Raw genomic sequence first — 21,418 nt, forward strand, 5'->3', positions numbered from 1 at the left:
TTGTGATAGATTTATTTTACAAAAGAGCCCTACGTACAAATCACAGACATTAAAATACAAATCTAGAAATATACATGTATTAAACACTAAACACAATAAATATAATAAATACAAAATACATACACACAATATAAATATAAAATACAATATAAATAGAACTGGTGTATACAACTAAGTGTCTGTCTTCAGATCTGGACAGATCTGATGAAAACAAATATAGATTGAAATTACTTAAAGGACCATACCGGTCTAAATAGGATTTGATCTCCTTAAACTAGTCACCCAACGTATATCATTTTACCGCAATCCATTTTCCGAAGTAAAGCTGACAACTCGTCCCAGTTAATTTCAAATAATTTTCATTAGTTTTCATGTTATATTATTTTTGTTTGTATTCGTTGAACTCCTGCGCTATATTTTCTAATCCACCTACACTAGATTCTCTACCCAGCGCTCCTAGAAACGGCTGCCATGTACAGTAAACAGGAAAAAGACAGACCGTTGGCGTAGGCTGTGCAAAGAGGGTTAAAACAAAAATAATAACTACTGAAAATTATTTGAAAGTAACCGGGACGAGTTTGTCAGCACAACAAGGGAACAATTTAAAAATATGTTTTGAAGCAATCACGTTCAACTTTTGATATGTAAGTAAAACATGAAAATGCAAATATCTTTTAGCGTGAGCTTTAAGCTTTTTGAGCTTTTTCGGAAAAAGGATAGCGGTAATATGATAAACGTTGGGTGAGTAGTTTTAGGAGATCACATCATATTTAGACCGGTATGGTCCTTTAAGATCAAAAATGATTTCTTTTTTTTATTACAAAAGTGTTATTTAATATCTGACATTCTAAGGTTAAAATGCTAAACAATTTGGCATTTTTATCATTCTACAGAAACACAGATCTCATTCTGTCACTCTTCCAATAGAACAAGGTTAGATGGAAAAATCTAAAATTTTATAATTTTAACTTACCATCAAGTTGAGAGTAGGACACTGAGAAAAAGATCATATAACTTAGTTAGTAGTGTACTGTAGGCATACAGGCCAAATCGACAGGTAATATCAATGCATGTTTTGGACAATAAAATACTTTTTGTCCTTTATCTCCTTCAGTACCCTTGGTCTTTGGAATTCCATATGTAAATTGATCATGGATTTCATGTTATATGTATGTTCACTACTACATAACTACTACTATATAAACCATTAACACACATTAATGATAGAGAAATGCTTTCCGTGACATGTTACTTGCTTTCCATGACATAAAATGTCTGAGATACAAAACATTTTTTGATTCTGTAATCCTTACTGAAATATTCTTTGGAGACAATAGAGTAAATTGCCACCTTTTTAGTTGTTAATATCTCATCTAATTACAATTCTCCCTCAAGGTGTTTTGAGGGAGATGACAGATGACAACAGTAATATTTATTAGGTACACATGCCCTCATTAAAAACATTAACATCCCCTCATCAATACTCACCTTGAACTAGGATACTTGCCACGGTCAGTATGCAGATGCATTTCCTCAAAGCCATTGTGTGAAGTATTGTGTCCACGCATGTCACTCTTTAAATACCCCTGCTTCCAGACACTCCCTAACTGCCCTCCCACTGTCACTCTGTACATTTCTCTCATCACTCTTCCTCTTGATAACTGCCAGCTTCCTGGTTGGTCTATATTGGTTCTGAGGCCACTCACAAGGTGTGCCTATACAGCATGGAGGGTTTTCTAATTGCTACTCCACTTATGTAACTTCATGAGTTTGGGTAAAGATAAGAATGTAGGCCTACTCTGGTCAAAATGGATTTGATGAAATAATAAGACTCTAACACCATGATTGGGAAGAGACCCTCAGATCACACAACAACTGAATGAGTTGGCTACCCAACATCATTGCTGATGTTGTCCTCAGGCAATACATCTGTCGCAGAAAAGAAATACAGGTAGGGACCTAAGTGACAGGTATGTATGTAATCCATATGCCTACTCAGGGATGGATTTGAACTGTGTTGCAAACTGAGTTTAACCGATAACTCATTACCTACTCAGGACAGTTTCACTTGGTTACATGTGCAGTACAGTAAATGTTGACACAGGCAGGCATGTTCTATTAATACATCCATGGCATGAACCATACCTCTTCTGGTGGGTTTGTAAGAATGTCAAATCAATTCAAACTTTACTTATAAAGTATACACGAAGGCAACCAAATGTGCTTTAAGAGAGAAAGGGGGAAAGAGTTACATACTGATTCTACCCTTGATTTTCCAGAGGGAAGCAAAAGCCAGTTCACCCATTTGAGCCAATATAGGAAAACGGTCAAAACTCTTCCCTGACCTCTCTCAACGAGACGATCAAGCAAACTCCTGGAAAATGTTTAATTGTATTAGCTATAGGAACATTTTACAGAGCACTAAGCATGGAATAAATACAACATTATAAGAAACGTAACACAAATAGAGTAATTAAATAGTACTGTATATGACGTTTTTGACATGTTTGTACAGTATGTGTAAGACATATTTGTAAGAATGTGACATGTTTGCAAGAATGTCATGTTTGTAAGAATGTGACATGTTTGTAAGAATGTCACGTGTGTAAGAATGTGACATGTTTGTAAGAATGTCATGTGTGTAAGAATGTTACGTGTGTGTAGGCTGTCATAGTTACGAATAGAACAGTTTGGGGTGGAGTAATAGGGATTCACAGAGTCTGGTGTTTCGCAGTTTTGTCAGTTGGCTTCTTTTTTTTTTCTACCTGGGACCAAAAAGGTTTTTAAAAATGGGTTGTCAGAGGGTTTCTCTGGGGACAACCCAAAACCCCCAAATGGTTCAAGTTAGCACCGTTTTACTGAGAGTGTAGGGCTTGTCAAAAGTTGTTTCATTCTTCGCAAATACATGATGATCAGTGACAGTGAGGAACAGCTAGACTCATGCACCAACAGATAGGCCGGGTTTCCCGAAACCTTCTTAGCGCTAAGAAGCTCTTTGAGTCTTCTTAAGGCTCCCGTTTGCTTGTTTCGGGAGCCTTAAAGGAGTAGTAAAGGGAAAATGCATGTTTAGCCCTGTTTTAAGGTTACTTATGATCATATACAATGGTTCAGATCAAAACGTTGACAAAACTAGCACTTTTGAGAAAGTCTGATAATTGCTCTACCACCGTTTTGGTCATATGTGGCTGGGCACCGTGAAAAATCTTTCAAAAACATGTTAAACTCTCGATTTCAAAGACAAGAATCTCACCAAGGGGGTAATTGGTGTCCGTTGGTGTTCTGACATCAAATTCGCCGCAAAGTATGAATTCTGTAGGGTTTTATTGATCATTTTATGAAATCCATTGACTTGTATTGAAGCGACCGTTGTAGATGTGTAGATCAATCCGCAGAGGGGATTCAGGAAGCAGAACTACTTCAAGGCATTGCGCGAGATCGGAATCAGTTCAAGCGGAAGTTTACACACATATGTGCTGCGACTAAATAGTTATATGCTAAATATAACATTTAAAAAAGCCTTTCCAGATGAACTAGAATCTTAGTTTATGGCAAATTATGAGTCAGAACGCCAACTAACACCTCTGTGAGTTTCTTGTCTTTGAACTTGAGCGTTTAACCTGTTTTTGGAATGATTTTTCAAGGTGCTCACCCACATCCATTTTATGACAAAAACAGTGGTAGAGCAATTATCAGACTTTCTCAAAAGTGCTAGTTTTGTCAACGTTTTGATCTGAACCATTATATATGATCATATGTAACCTTAAAACAGGGGTAAACATGCATTTTCCCTTTACTACTCCTTTAAGAAGACTCAAAGAGCTTCTTAGCGCTAAGAAGGTTTCGGGAAACCTGGCCATTGGCGAATTCCTTGTAGGTACAAACCTACTTGGCTATAATAATTCTTGATTCTTGATTCTAAATACTGACAACATCAGTGGAATGAGCTCACAGTGAACAGTTTGACAACATCAGTGGAGCCGATTATCATGCGATGGAACAAGAAACATCTGAGGATGTTTGAGGGGCTGCAACCAAAGCAAATCGATCCGTAATTCCTTTAGCTCTACACGTGATTGATATTCATCACAATTTGATGTCTAAATGTATTCTACTTTGAATATGTTTATGTGACTACATACGCCAGCGGACATGTGTGGGAGGGCAGGGTGTGTAGTGATGTGAACATGATGTGCCAACACAAGACAACAATGCATCAAAGGAATGTATGTGGCTGGTGTGATGACATGATCCATGAAGAACCAATGACAGCTCACACAACAAGCATAGAGAAAATAATGAACCACTGACAATGGCCCCTGTGATGGCTTCAACCTTTAAATGCTCATCTGTCATGGTACTTTGTAGTAGTACTTTCTGTACGGGATGCATTGTAGCACTGTGGAAAGGTCATGCTTTGATAATAATTACATAACTTTACATAACGCTGGAACATACTGTAATGACTTTGCTGTTCTCTATATTGTGTAGATTATCCCAACTTTGCTCCTGGTTCACAGTTATTAAAAAAAAACTGAATTTGGATTCAGGATTGGCAAGTGTATGGGACATCTACTACTACTTCTACTCATCAATTACTTATCACCTTATCAACAAGTAAATACCTAGTGATTTATGTAGTAACAACATTGAAGTTAATGTACTTATCAACTTCTCTATGGGATGTAGTTCCAGCTTGTAGTATCACAGCACAGCTGCATTACAGAAGCGGTCAGGTCAGATAACTAACATTATTAGGTACTAGTGTCCATTGTTCAAGAGCTTGGTTGCCAGGTGGAAGAAGCTGTCCCGAAGCCTGCAGATGCAGGAGACGGTAGCAGCTGAAACAGGCCATGGTTTAGGGGTGGCTGGGGTCTTTGATGATCCTGCAGACTTTACTGGCTCTCCGACCGCTGTTTAGCTCCTGGATGGAGGGAAGCTCACATCCACTATTATATTATGTAAAAAGCTGTCTGCAAGTTGGCTCCAACAAAACAAAATGTCTCCTACAAAGGTTAAAAACAAAACTTCTAATGTGGTTTCTCAAGAATTCAGAATGATTGTCTGACATTTTGAGAAAAGCTTCCTAAATAATAATAATAATAATAATAATAATAAATTTTAGGGCTAGCGGAGGAGGACCCAAAAGCAGACACGAACAGCTAGGAGGTGAAGCCTGGAGGCGTGTTTATTGTATAAGGGCCAGGCAGGATCAGGTCAGTGAGACAGGTGAGGGTCGGGCAGGATTAGGTCAGTGAGACAGGCGAGGGTCGGGGCAGGATCAGGTCAGTGAGACAGGTGAGGGTCGGGCAGGATCAGGTCAGTGAGACAGGTGAGGGTCAGGCAGGAGCGTGGCAGTCAGACAGGCGTGGGTCGGGCAGGAGCGTGGCAGTCAGACAGGCGTGGGTCGGGCAGGAGCGTGGCAGTCAGACAGGCGTGGTGTTCAGGCGGGTACGTGGTAGTCTGGTTAGGCAGGGTTCAGGCAGTGGCTGGGAGGTCAGGCTAGGAAGAAGGAAAACAAAAAAGGGTAAGGCAGGGTTCGGCTGAAGGCAAGCTAAGTCACAGCTACAGACGTGATACCCACTAGGCTGGTCAACGATCTGGCCCAGACTGGTGTGTGGGGCGGTGTCTTAACCTCAAGGAGATGGGTTGATGAGCCCCAGGTGTGGGATCTCTCGGTGGCTGGTGAGGGAGGCGGGATCTCTTGGTGGCTGGCTAGGGAGGGGCACAGTCACAGAGATGAACGGCAGGTGTTGGTTGGGAGCGCACCCCACTCCAGTCCGCTGCTGATGTGCTCGCAGTTCCCTCTGCGCCCTCCGGGAAGTGCTCGGGGACTCATCTTCAGGGACAGGGACAGGCTCCGAGGCAAGGACAGGCTCAGAGACGGGGATAGGCTCAGAGACAGGGTCAGAGACAGAGTCGGGGGAAATGGACCGGCGAGGCAGGTGCGGCGGAGCCAATACAAATAATAATACTAATAATAATAATGGCAACAACAATAATAATAATAATAATAATAATACTATACATTATAATAACAAGAAGAAGAAGAAGAAGAAGAATAGTTTGTTTAGTTTATTAAGCACTTCAATATGAAAACAATCTCAAAGTCCTGAAATACTTCCTGGAATGTTGACAGCGGCCAGAAACACAGAGGAGACCTGAAAACGGAGTGAGGTCAGGTGTGCCAAGTAAACAGCAGTCAACCCGACAACTAGGCTTTTAGTTAAAGCACAGTTTCTTTGGCACATATGAACCCATGCAAATCTCTTCATGGCTGAGACCGCACCATTGATTCATTCTTCCTGCATGGTATCAAATTGGAGACACTGACACACACGTCAGTAAATGGAGTTTGCAAAATTAATAATTGTTCGGGTTAGTCCCCACTAGAGTTAAATCGGTACTACCGGTATTCCCGGGACCCGTCCTTGGAACCATTTCTCATTTCCCGGGAAATGAACAGCGGGAAAACGGGAATTGCAATTTCAATAATAATTTGAATTAATAATTTGACCAAAAAACCCATTGGCATGATCATCATGAGCTGCATGATATTATTGCAATCTCCTACACAGTGCGTGCGTAGTGACGTGCATGTCTATTTTCTGCACGACGTACCGTAGGGGCCAGATTTTATTTTTATAGACAGGATTTACCCAACTATTTCGATCTGTTCTTGAAATGATCTGTTTTGCACACGAGTCTGTTTTCTTATCATTAATGAGTAGGCTATTAGGCCTTTGAGTACTATGCGGGCCTGATTTTATTTTTCCTATTTAATTTCACAGGCTACTGTTAGGCGTACTTTATAAAAAGACCTACCTCTGTTTTTCTCATATTATGGATGCCATGCAAACCTGTTTTTTTATTTTTCGAGACATTTAATTGCAAAGGCTGTCACAGTCGCTTTATAAAAAAGATTAAGATATTTGTGGTGAACTGTTCTACGAATGACTGCAAAATAAATATTCTGTAAACATTGAGCATTGAGTGATCATTTCGGAGCAGCGACCTCATGGTGAATTAAACGAATTAAATGTCTTAAGTTTATTGTGTATAACCAGGCCAGCTGTTAGTGCTTCCCTGCAGTCGGATCACGTAGGCTACATCCGAGCATTACTGAAGTAGAAGCTGCTGATTATTATTGCCATTTAAACTGCGTTCGTTTAGAAGGCAAACAGCACACAAACACGCCTCTAGAGTCCAAGCTATTCTGCATGTGAACTTTATCTCAATATAGATTCTAGGTCAAAATTATTAGAGTTGTGTGCACTGTGTGCGCTCCACACCATAAAATGAGAAACATTAATATTTTTCCCGGGAATACCGGGAAAGAGAGACGCAAATCCCGGGAGGAAAAAAATGCAAATTTCGAGAAAAATATTTAACCCTAGCCCCGACTTGCCTGACTAGTACATCACCACTGATCTTGTTGCAATCACCCAATGGGAATCCTCTAATAATCTGAGACTCAGAAGGCGGAGCTAAGAGATCTAGAGACCAGCTCAAGACAGACCTTACTGCTCATGTTGCCATAGAGGATGTGTGTACTGTTCTAATGCAGTACTTACAGAATAGGCCTATGCTACTTTAAAGTGAAAAGTGTGGCATTTTACAAATCTTTCCTCTTGGGTAACCCTCTCAGATCCGTACCCATGTCATTACACTTTCACATTTTCAGGCGCAGTTTCCAGACAGGGTTGTAGGAAAATAATTGTATTTTGCTGTTGTTTACCTAGTAATGCATTTTGTGTAACAAGGGAGTGAGGACCGCTTTGTCATGGTGATGTGAGAGAGAAAGAGAGAGAGAGGGCGGGTGTTCAAAGTTCAAGTATTTGTCACATACTACATCATACCGTACATCATTATCTTACATCATACCTTCTTTTACCATCTTTATATGTATAGAAATTGTACTTAAGCAAATTTGTAAATATGTAACTTGTACATTTGTAAATTGAGTAAAATTGGACTTTATCTGTATCGAGCATAATCTTGGAGCCTGCAGCAACATTTCACTATAGCTGTACACGTACATTACAAATAAAGAAATCTTGACTCTCGAGTGTTGAACATTTAGCAGTGAAATGTGTGTGTGTGCGTGCGTATTGTGTGTGTGTTTGTTTCTCAATTCACTGTTGTTTTAGACTAAATCATTGTTGAAAAAGATGAAAGAGAGAGACTATCTGGGCACTTAAAAACAAGGACATCTTTTTATCACTTGAGAAACATTGCTAAAGTGAAACCTTTTCTCTTCTAGGCTGACACTGAAAGACTAATGCATGCTTTTATCTAGCCTGGTATGACCATCCCGATCTAGCGAGCTCACTGCTTCGCTCCGCAATATCAGTCTGGCCTTCGCCCCATAGAGAGCGATCATGTGGGCGGGGTACTTGCCTTGACAGACAAACACCTTCAGCCAATCAGCGTTCAGGAAACCTTTGCCAAATCCAGTCGGAAGTAGTCTGGGGCCTGTCTCTTTCTCAGTTGTTTCGCCGGTCTAGAGGAGAAGCGCCTAGGATGACGCATCGCATAATCCTCCGGTCTGGACCGGAAGAAGAACAGTTGTATCTATAATTTCGGAGGCTAAGACGCTGCAGTGGCTTCAAATGTGTGATATTATGTATCTGGCACACTTCTTCTATGACTTCTTGAAATATTTCTTCAGGTATGTCCATGTTTTCTTCCATCGATGTAAATAAAGCAAGCGGAAGTAGGAGGCGGGCTCTACAGGCTCGAGCCGGAAGAAGGGGCAGGCTTAAGGCAGTGAAGTAAATAGACACCAGGCTCTCCTCCCCGAGGAGAGACTGGTGACGCGAGGCTAGTCGGAAGAACGGCAAAAACGTCTTTTCCACCAAGAAACTCCGCTAGTGCATACTCTTGTTCTTGTTTAAGTGTTGTGATTAAGTCTATTTCTGCAATAACTGCACTTATAGCTGTGTTTATTCTTCTAACGTTAACGTTATCACTCGTTGCTTCGGGAGCTGCCATGTTTGTTTAGCAAGCAGGAGGGACACGAACCAATCAGGGGCTGCTTTCGGAACAGCAGTTAAAACGCAGCCCCTGATTGGCCCGGTATGGTCTGGATTTTTGGATAATCACTCTGGAGGAGGCGAAGGCCAGACCCTTCTGCGTTAGTGAAACAGAATGTGAGCTCACGAGAACGGGATGGTCGTACCAGGCTAGCTTTTATCAGTAGCAGGTTAGATTACTGTAACGCTCTCCTATCTGGTCTACCAAAGAAAGCTATTAGTCAACTTCAAATGATACAAATTGCTGCAGCACATGTTCTCACTAAGACCAGAAGGAGGGCACATACATTACACCAGTCTTACAATCACTTCACTGTTTACCTGTCAGTTTTAGAACCGATTTTAAGATTATTTTATTAGTTTACAAAGCACTCCATAGTCATGCACCTGTATACATGTCAGGCATGCTTTTACGATATACACCAATTAGGTCCCTGAAGTCCTCTGGCACTGAACTTTAACGATTCCTAGAGCCAGGACCAGGAGACATGGGGAGGCAGCCATCAGTTTTTATCCCCCCTGCCAGAAAACCTAAGAATGGCTGTAACTGTAGGAGCTTTTATGCGAGATCTTAAGACATACCTTTTTAATCTTGATCTTAAGACATACCTTTTTAATCTTGCTTTTATCATGTAGATTTTCCTGTTAAAATTAAATATTCTAAATTTTTAATTTTAATTCTCAATTTTTACTGTTTCTTATTTTCTTTTCTTTTTTATCATATATTATCTGTCCTGCTTTATTTTCTTTTTTTGTACCTATTAATAATAAACTATGTTTTTATTTATCTTTTCTTATTCTGGAAAGCACTGTGTGCTACATTTACTTGTTTGACTATGTGCTATATACATATAAATAAAACTGACAGAAATGTTTGGATTTATGCTCCATTTACACAGCTACATTGCAAAATCAGAGCTAAGAAAGAGCATTAGGGCCAACAACTGAGTTTTTTTTTTAAGCTTTAAAGTCCGAATTTCTGAGAAAAAAGTCAGAAATAACTTCTGAGATTAAAGTCAGAATTTCTGAGATTAAAGTCAGAATTTCTGAGAAAAAAGTCAGAAATAACTTCTGAGATTAAAGTCAGAATTTCTGAGATTAAAGTCAGAATTTCTGAGAAAAAACTCAGAAGCTTAAAAAAAAAAACTCTGCTGTTGAGCCTAATACTCTTCCGTACAGAGCAGAGGTGAAGGCATAAAGGATGTAACATTTGATGTGTGTTATACTGCACTGTTCTGGTTTTGGGTAAAACGCGTGCCAGAGCAGGGGTATTGAGATATGAGCCCCCAGGCCAGCGTGCCCTGGCAGGGGTATTGAGATTTGAGCCCCCAGGCCAGCGTGCCCGAGCAGGGGTATTGAGATATGAGCCCCCAAGCCAGCGTGCCCGAGCAGGGGTATTGAGATATGAGCCCCCAGGCCAGCGTGCCCGAGCAGGGGTATTGTGATACGCGGAGCGCGCCCACCCAGCGCCCTCCGAGTTTTTTCACTCCTGGGTCCAATTTCGTAAATCAGTCTGACCCATGTGGTGGAGTAGGGGAGAGCCAGGACCAAAGTAACACTTTTGTTTGATAATTTATTCCAAAATTAATAGAGGTAAAGATTTCATGTTTTATGACACAACTTGCACGTCCTTCACTATTATCAGCTGTAATTTTCGTTCTAAGATATACAGCATGACTTTAATTACATTACATTACAGTCATTTAGCAGACGCTTTTATCCAAAGCAACTAACAATAATTGCATTTAACGTAGGAAAAGCCAATGTACTGCTACTTGCCAGAACTCACAAGTGCATCTCCTTTCTAAAACAAGTGACTAAGAGTATAATCTAGTGCTGGAGGCAAAGTGCAAGAATAGCAATCTAAAATACAATAAGTGCGAAGGAGGGAGGATTGTTGTAGTACTTCTTGAAGAGATGAGTTACAGAGCCTGCGACGAAAGATGGGTAGCGACTCTGCTGCTTAATATAAATACGCAGAGAATGAACTGAGTGCAATGGTGCTTTGGTCCCTAGGGAGCAGGCTGAAAGTTGCACAGGAGTGGGGCGGAAGTAGCAGTCAACTAAGGGTCCTCATATCTCTGTTTATTAGGGTTGTAATTCTCTTTACGCTCAACACGTGTATTAGACATAATTTGTATTGAGTCAATATATACTATATGTTCAAAATCCTTGTCCGAACCGTGCTTAAACATCACAATGTTGTGCAACCAATAATATGTTTTGTGATAAAAGATAATCAGAGATTATAAGGCCTTAATAGCTACTCACAGATGTCAGTGAGTGACTCGAGGGAAGGACATGTTTGGGGAAGGCCAGGACCAATATACAGTATAATAGGTTGAGGACCGGATGTAGTATTACATGACCTGGGAACATGCAGGCTCTCATTGACGGGACAAATTGAAAGAGTGAAAATTAATTAAATTAATTCATTGATTAGGATTAAAATTATCCAGTACAATATTTTATTATGTCATTTTTACACTGTATTTTACTTGATTTCTTATCTTTATCTTTTATTATTTTATTATTTTTCCTGCATTTTGTTTTAAATGTCCTTTTATAATGTGTTTTTTTGCATTTCGTTTTATATGTCCTTTTGTAATGTGTTTCTTGCACTTTGTCTTGATGCTTTTAATGTCTCATGTAAAGCACTTTGAATTGCCTTGTTGCTGAAATGTGCTATACAAATAAACTTGCCTTGCCTTACACCAGAGTGTATGAGTACGGCTGTCAATCGATTAAAAAAAAAAATCAAATTAATTACATGATCTGTAATTAAGCCCCCAAATGAAGATATTTAAATTTAAATCCATTCGATTATTGTGGCAGACAAGTAAAGCATTGAATAGACATTACAAAAGATGGCTTTAGTAGTCAATATATTGCTTTATTAAATTATTATTATTTGCTAAACTTATGTGTAAGGCTATCAATCAATTTGATCAACATATTTGTCAATACACATGTCCTTGGATATTCTAAACTTGTACCTCTTGATGGCAGCTTGTAGCTGCATTGGAGGATATAATTTGCAATGCTTCCATGAAGCCCTTGTCTTCTACCACAGCAATACAGTACCTGCAGTCCATAGTAATTCATTTTGTGATGGAATTTGTCAATTAGTCTGAGGTAGACTTAGTCTACTCAATCCTGCTTGCTCTCTGTAGCCTATGGGGTCCGCTGGGCAAAATTGATTAATACTTTTTTCTTTTTTAATATAATTTCGATTAATTTGCGTTCATTAATCTGGTGATTTTTGCATAGTTAATTTATCTAATTAACGCGTTAAATTGGCAGCCCTAATTATGAGCTATCTTTCTTCACCCCAGATTTCACAATTTTAAAGATTACACAACAATTGAATGCGTACTGTTTACTGGAATTTTGATTGGAATGAATGGTTGACAATGAACGATGAATTGAATGGTTGACAATGAATGATGAATTGAATGAATGAGCTAAAGTAGTGTATCCAGGCAAGCGACTCTGGCAGATGAGACCCACAGGTTATCAGCCGGGCTTCCGGAGCTCATCAGACCCCCACATGGTACCAGGCTAGCATCCAAGACGTGCAAGTATGAAACTTGAAACCTATGCTATCATTTAGTCATTAGATGTGGTAAGAAAATTACATATGTTTGCAAACTTAAATAAGTAAACACAATTCTCAATTTCAGCATTTGAGTGTGGCAAGGACAAAACAGATATAGCAGCCATGGCAAGCTCCTGAAACGGGTTGATGCTGCATCCCTAAACTGTATACCTCACTCCAAAAGCCCACAGTAGTATTTGGCTCTCGTGAGCTCGGTTGTACCGTGAACCTCAGACTGGGATATGTTAGATACTTTTGAAGAGCTTTGTCAACACAATCAATCCCCATATTACCAGAAAAACTCGCTAGATTTGTCACTGGTCGCCTTTGACTGATTAAGTCGCCAAAGGGGTCTGGAAAGTGTTATAGAATTTACAACTGGCCTCAAGACCTTTCTATTCCAAACACCTTAAACCTTTGTCCTCTCTCTCCTTTTGTAATTCACCACCTCCCTCAACCGTTCACATAGCTGTGCTAACCTACAGGATGACCTCCAGGAGGTCCACATACCTAGAACTCTGTCTACTCCAGAATAACCATCCTTTGTCTCCAAGAAGTTACCGCCTTTTCTCATGTCACGTGTCTGTATTCTCGACCACGCCTGCCATTTCATATGACGTACAATGGGTTAGCCAATCACATCCTCAAAGAGATATACCTGTGTTTTGCTTGAGAATAAAGGCCGCGTTGACCATGAGGCGGCACTTCTTTGGATGAAACACTCATGTTGCATTGTCCAGGAAGTCCTTGCGCTCGTATGTTTTCTCAATAAACCAGACTTAACCTGTTTGAGCGAATCTTGGTAAATCCTTTTTGACTATATCAGTTAAAATCCATCTCAAAAGTCACCAGATATACTAAAGCGACAAAGTTGGCAAGGCCTACATCTCTAGTTGCAAGGTTCTCTGTTGCAAGGTTCTCAGCTGCACGGTCCTCAGTTGCACGGTTCTCAGCTGCAAGGTTCTCTGTTGCAAGGTTCTCAGCTGCAAGGTTCTCAGTTGCAAGGTGTGAGGGTCTGCTTAACTCTATTGAGTACACATTAGCACACACAGAGAGGAAACAGTCAGTCCCAGAACGTGCCTGCGGTGTGCAGACATATCGTTCTATTTATCTACAGGAGAGAACATGGTCTATGGTCCAAAAACATTGACTGTCAGCTTTGTCTTGATGGAATGAATCCATCAGAACCAAAAGTTTCAAATAGCATGACATCAACATCAAATAATACATGACATCAACATCAAATAATACATGCCAACAAAATAGCAGGATTATTGCATCTGTTGCTCATTCCCAAAAAGCAGGAAGCAAACTTTTTTTGGTCTAGGCTACATCTCAAGTCTTATCTGAGATGAGAGAGCAGAATCAACAGAACGGGCTGAGACTCTACCAAGTCTCTCTTGAAAATGACACCCTGTGTCTCAATGAGATTCACCTGTCTAAATAAAGGTTTAAAATAAATAAATTAATAAATATCCAGGCCAGGTCCAGCCTGGCTTATGTGCGTGGCTGGCTTGTTTCTGTTCAGGACGGGTAGGACGGAAGCTAGTCATGCCACTGAAATAGCTGTGAATTGAAATGAGATGAAATAATGTCTGATAAATTAAGATAGGTCTTGTCGCCTGGACACATCAGTTCCAATGCTTCCAGTGCTAATCCAGCACAATAAGAGTGGGATAGCCAGTTAGCTCATGAGCTCACAACAACTAGCAGCAGCTTCCATAACATTAATGGTAGCAGTCAGTGGCTAAAGCAGTTACACTGATGATTCCTGTAACATTAGCTATTTTGCTGCAATTGGTTCAACTTCTGTTTCTGGACAAAGGTAAGGGATAAACCCAGATAACACAAGGCTAGCGGACCTACAGCAGGTCCCCGATGGACGAGTTGGCAGACCTCTGGCCGAATCCGCTTGCGGGTTCTTGGCCATTTGCACATCGAATGGCAAGCGGACCTCTGGCGGATTATTAGCGTCAGGGACAGCGGTCCGCTAGTAATCTGAAATGCTCCCGCTATTGCTCCACCACCATTCCACCGGTAGTTTATTGTCTATATCCTAGGCCCATTGGCCCTATGCTTATGGATTTATATTGGTAAATTAACTTACTCTGAAAATTTTGGGGGTAACCCTTCCTTTCATAGTCCCTCAATTACTAAACATTTACCTGGTAAATATATGTGACAGCGGCTGGTGATTTGGTCCGCAACTCGGCAAACCCCGAAATGCGCTAGAGGGCAAAATAAATAAAAAAACGTTTTTTTTCGTTTTTTGTTTTATTTTGTATTACCAAAGTTGAAGTTGTGAAGAACCCACTTACTATAACAGACAACAGTTTTAGGTTCACGAAATACGTATAATTAGTCTGCAAACTAAGCTCGTTTTTAGCTGATTTCGAGCCGGGCTTGGGGGCGGGCAGATCGATTAGCATGATTTGTTTTCATTGGCTATTGCTTCCGGGTTCTCCGCCCCCCACCCTTCCCCAACATGCCGGCTTTGTTTACATTCAGTCCCAAGTTCAACCATGGATGCTACAGCTTTTGCTAAAGAGAAGACGGGGATGGCATCCAGGACATGGGAAGAGTTTTAAGAGCAGCCAAAACTCCAGCAGAGCAGGACTCGTTCGTATACGGAGTTTTATTCTTGATGACCTGTGATACAGAGATGACTGTAACAAAGCAAGTTGCTACCAAGCGCAGAGTTGCGTCGAACGAGGTACCAGATTCGCACCACCGCCAAGCATTCTGCTTTGCTTTGGGGTAAGCTGATCTTTATACTATCTGTGCTGTTTACATTACATTAACGTTAGTCGTTTAGCAGAAGCTCCTTTGTAAACAAGTGACTAAGTCTAGCTAGCATAACAAAGGCACTAGCACTAACTAACAAAGGCTAGCTAGCTAATGTTAGCTGACATGCTAGTTAGCTGAGCTAGCCCTTTGTTCCTAAACTAGCCAGCTAGTCTATTTAATCAACACATTCTGGTACTATTTTATCTATATGGAGTGCCAGTACTGTGGGCAATAGTTGAATGTACTTTCCTCCTTCTATTCTATTGCAGTTTTGATGCTGAGAGACCTGGCATGGTTGTGGCCAGAGAACACCGTGATGCACCGGCACTCGAATTTCAGCTGCTGCGCAAGCCTGATGTCCTGCCCCCCAGAGAAGGTCTTCTTGTGCAAGCCCCACCCGGACTGGACATGGCCAGACAGACGTATCTCTTTGACAAGATCAGAGAGTTCTGTTCTGATGAGGGACGAGACGTCACATGTCCCCCGCCAAACTCCACAGCAGCTCAGAACAAGACTGTCCGCTTGTAGATTCACTGCAGATCATCAGGACGGACAGCACTGCAGGAGAAAGGCCACAGCCTTTTCCTGTTTGTATACTGAAGCGTTGCTTGTTCTCTTGCACAGACTTGCCCACACTTGCACAGACTGCATTGTCAGACTATTGAATACTGAGCCGAGTACTGTTGTTATTACCTTGAGTATTGAGCTGGGGACTGTTATTACTTTGTTGTACACTTGATCACAATGAACACTATGCACCTTGTCTATAAAACAGACAACTGACTGTACACTTTAACACTTAGACTGTTGCCTTTTTTTGTACACTTAACTAATTATGCTTGTACTTTATATCATGTATGTGACAATAAAGAACGTTAAATTTGAACTTCATCTTATATTGTTCTTAACTGCATTCACAACACAAGATTAAAGGGCAATGCTCGTTTTTGACAACCTGGACCTTATTTACGACATATTATAAGAAGTTTGACTCACCGAGATCACTTTGGTGTAGTTCGGAGGCCGGTAGAAGAAATTTAAAATCCAGCGCGAGCCAGTATATCCATGTAATGACGGTGATCGGGGCACCGAGAATGCAGGCCTCCGAACTACACCAAAGTGATCTCGGTGAGTCAAACTTCTTATAATATGTCGTAAATAAGGTCCAGGTTGTCAAAAACGAGCATTGCCCTTTAATACTGACTCAAAGAGTGTGGGGTCATCAGTGAGAGAGCACCTCACTTGGCAGCCACTCTCAGGTAAAACCCCAAGTTGACAGCCACTCTGACAGATAATGACAGATCGTCCAGTGGGGGAGTGGCTGGGGGTGGGGTTACCAGGCTATTGTTCACGCCCATTACCTGGCAGTCAGAGGTGTGAAAATGTTGGAGAACTTTGGAGGGAAATTTCTCAGCTAAGTTGATTTGGCAGTACTAGCATTCAAATAAGCATATCTTCTTCAAATATGTTCAGATTTCAATGTATGAGACCTCATTTGAAAGCTTACAATCTGCACTTTCATAATCTGTAAAAAAATGAAAAATGAAAATGCCTAGTTGAGGACCAAATTACCAGCGGCGGTCACATATGCAAAGTATAGCCTAATATATAATGGGTAATTACTGAGACACCTATGCTGTAGGTATCATTTAAAAGTATTTCAAATGTTCAGTTACTGCACATACATTCTATAACTGACATAGCAGAACCAGGTTAACCACATTTTTACATAGCTTCTATAACATCCACACCATGGCTTGAATCCGCAACCTTCGGCATGGGAGGTGGACGGCTTATCCACTATACTACAGAGGAACTTGATACTGCATGATGTCGTAGTGGTTTTATTTTGGTGTTCTGGGACCACTGCCTCTTGTGGTGGCACAATCAGTTTGACACAGTTAATGAAACTGCAAAACAGACTGTACTGTAAAAAACAAAACACATTTTGTTCCCATGGGATCTCTCCCGTCCGTCGGAAAAAACTAAACATTTACCTGGTAATACTGTAGGTATAATTTCAAAACGGGAGTATTTCAATTGTTGAATTGCTGCACATACATTCTATAACTGACATAGCACCACCAAGTAACCACATTTTTTACATAGCTTCTATAACATCCAGTGACAAAAAATCACCCATACCATGGCTTGAACCTGCAATCTTCAACATAGGAGGCAGACGCCCTATCCACTACACCACCGAGGATCTGGAAAGTGTGCAGTGTCATAGTGTATTTATTTTGGTGTGCTGGGACCACTGCCTCTTGTGGTGGCAACATAGAACTGCAGGTCAAGAACATGACGGAGGGAAACTGGGAAGGAGGGAGGGAAGGAGGGAGGGAATGAGTGACAACCAGACAACTGCTATCTATGGTGCGCTGGCTTCCAGACACGCACAAAAACAGAGTAAGCTGGTCGCAGCTAAAAAAAAAATTTGTGTGAGTTCCCAGTAAGCTCATACATCCCATGTCAGCACCTGCCTTACACTGTTACTACACAGGAGTTGATTTACCTGCTATGTCACTCAACCTACTGCCTCCGTTCAAAGACGCCACACTTCATTGGGTAAGGGACAGGCGTGGACACAAGTATATTTGCACATAGTTGTGGCTGTTGACACAGTAGTCTAGCTGACATCACAGCAATGTCAGTACTAATGGAAAAGGCAGAACTGACCCTTTCTAACAGGTGTCATTGTCTTTTGTAAAAAATGTTTCAAGTGTTCCTGCTCAGAATCCCGTATCTGTTGCAGGTCGTTAGTGAGGAGGGTGCTCTCTGTTACAGAGAGACCATTCATTCCTCCATTTGATTTTTTTTTTCATTCAGTCTGCTCTTTAGTATCTAGCTGCAGATCATGCACATTAGCCTTTCTGTAATGCGTAACGCCAAGGCACACAACTACAGTATTTCAGCCTGTGTCCGGCCTTGATTGAATAGAAATGTCACACGCTGTCCTGCAATTAGGCTATTTATAGGCCCGTGTTTTGTTATCTCAAGATCTCGAGAAAATTATCCCGTTATCACGAGAAAACAACGTTTGGTTATCTCGAGATCTCGAGAAAATTATCCCGTTATCTCGAGAAAACTAATTAAATTATCTCGTTATCACGAGAAAACAAAGTTTGGTTATCTCGAGAAAATTATCTTGTTGTCGTGAGAAAACAAATGAAATGATCTCGTTATCACGAGAAAACGAAGGAAATTAACTCGTTATCACGAGAAAACAAAGGAAATTAACTCGTTATGATAAGAAAACGGTGAGAAAAAAAGGAATGCATGGCCGCTTAGGGCTTCCGTAGCCTACTCTCTCTCTCACACACACACACACACACACACACACAGCTTTTTATTAAATATTGATTTGGTCACATGGCAGCAAAATGATTTGAGGGAATGTCAGTCATGTGTGAAGGTGTTTGTCTAATTTAGTTTTTAAAGCTAATTCGTATCTGTCATTTACTGCAGGGAAAGAGGAGGTCCATGATAACAGCACAGACAGACAGCCAACACAGCCAACAGACAGATAGACAATAGAGAGACAGCCAACAGAGACAGACAGGCATACAACAGAGACAAATAGACATGAGGTGGTGCAAACAAGAGAGATACACATTTAAATGTTAATGTTACGTTAAAATGGGGCTGCATTATAAAGCGTTACCAAATGTTTTTAATAAAATACATTGAAGTGGCAGTGGCTAGTTGCAAAACTAGAATGGAGAAGTAAGACGCCTCCTTCCCTCCACTAGTCTGGGGGTCCACCTTGGGCAAGTGGTAGTACCCCCTAGCCCCCCTACCTGGGGTTACAGGAAAAAACCCTGATGACAGAACACCAAAAAGGAAGAGAGACCCGGCCCGGAGGAAGCCCGGGGCCCTCGTCTGGAGCCAAGCCCAGACGGAGGGCCCGCATGCGAGCGCCTGGTGGCCGGGCTTACCACGGAGCCGGATAAGCAACGTGGAAGCACCATCTCCTCCTCCATCGTCCCGTGGACCCACCACCCGCGGGAGGAATTGTCGGGGTCGGGTGCGCTGCCAACTAGGGGGCGGTGAAGGCGGGGGGCACCGACGGACCGGACCCGGGCGGCAAAGGCTGGCTCTGGGGACATGGAACGTGACCTCGCTGGGGGGGAAGGAGCCGGAGCTTGTGAGGGAGGTGGAGCGATACCAATTACACCTGGTGGGGCTAACCTCCACGCACAGCACCGGCGCCGGAACCAAACTCCTGGATAGGGGTTGGACCCTGTTCTTCTCCGGAGTTGCTCACGGTATGAGGCGTAAGGCAGGTGTGGCTATACTAGCTAGCCCCCAGCTGAGCGCCTCTGTGCTGGAGTTCACCCCAATGGACGAGAGGGTCGCCTCCCTGCGCCTTAGGACTGTGGGGGGGGGACTCTGACTGTGGTTTGTGCTTATGCACCGAACAGCAGTTCAGAGTACTCAGCCTTCCTGCAGACCCTGAGTGGAGTCCTTTTGGGGGCTCCTGCAGGGGACTCCAGTGTCCTACTGGGGGACTTCAATGCACACGTAGGCAATGATGGAGAAACTTGGAGGGGCGTGATTGGGAGGCATGGCCACCACGATCTGAACCCGAGTGGTGTTTTGTTGTTGGACTTCTGTGCTAGTCACGGTTTGTCCATAACAAACACCATGTTCGAACACAAGGATGCCCACAAGTACACCTGGCATCAGAACACCTTAGGCCGAAGGTCGATGATCGATTTCGTTATCGTATCATCTGATCTGAGGCCATGCGTTTTGGACACTCGGGTAAAGAGAGGGGCAGAGCTGTCCACTGATCACCATCTGGTGGTGAGCTGGTTTCAATGGCGGGGGAAACTTCTGGACAGACCTGGAAAACCCAAGCGTGTAGTGAGGGTGAACTGGGAACGTCTGGAGGAAGAGCCTGTCCGGAGAGATTTCAATTGCCACCTCCGGCGGAGCTTCTCAGGCATCCCTGTGGAGGATGGGGACATCGAGCATGAGTGGTCGGTGTTCAAAGCCTCCATTGCTGAAGCTGCGGCTGGGAGCTGTGGCCTGAGGGCCATAGGTACCTCAAGGGGCGGTAACCCTCAGACACCGTGGTGGACAGCGGTGGTCAGGGAAGCCGTCCGACTGAAGAAGGAGGCCTTCCGGGATATGTTAGCCCGGGAGACCCCAGAAACAGTTGCAGGGTATCGACTGGCCCGGAGGGCTGCGGCTTCGGCCGTGACCAAGGCAAAGCAGCGGGTGTGGGAGGAGTTCGGAGAAACCATGGAGAAGGACTTTCGGTCGGCACCAAAGTGTTTCTGGAAGACCATCAGACACCTCAGGAAGGGAAAGCGGGGGACCATCCAAGCTGTATACAGCAAGGAGGGGACACTGCTGACCTCAACTGAGGAGGTTGTTGAGCGTTGGAAGGAGCACTTTGAGGAACTCCTGAACCCGACTAATCCACCCTCTACGATCGAGGCAGAGCCGGAAGATGATGGGGGGTCGTCAATGTCCTTGGAGGAGGTCACTGAGGTAGTCAAACAACTCCACAGTAGCAGAGCCCCAGGGACTGATGAGATCCGTCCAGAAATGCTGAAGGCGCTGGGTGTAGAGGGGCTGTCTTGGTTGACACGCCTCTGTAACATTGCGTGGAAGTCTGGGTCAGTGCCGAAGGAGTGGCAGACTGGGGTGGTGGTCCCAATATTCAAAAAAGGGGACCAGAGGGTGTGTGCGAATTATAGAGGCATCACATTACTCAGCCTCCCAGGGAAAGTTTACTCCAAGGTGCTGGAAAGGAGGGTCCGGCCGATAGTCGAACCTCAGATCGAAGAGGAACAATGCGGATTTCGTCCTGGTCGTGGAACTACCGACCAGCTCTTCACTCTCGCAAGGATCTTGGAGGGGGCTTGGGAGTTTGCCCAACCTGTCTACATGTGTTTTGTGGACTTGGAGAAGGCTTACGACCGGGTCCCTCGAGAGGTCTTGTGGAGGGTTATGCGGGAGTATGGGGTGAGGGGGTCCCTACCTAGGG

This window comes from Borostomias antarcticus, assembly GCF_949987555.1.
Source record: "Borostomias antarcticus genome assembly, chromosome: 22".
Taxonomy (NCBI): Eukaryota; Metazoa; Chordata; class Actinopteri; order Stomiiformes; family Stomiidae; genus Borostomias; species Borostomias antarcticus.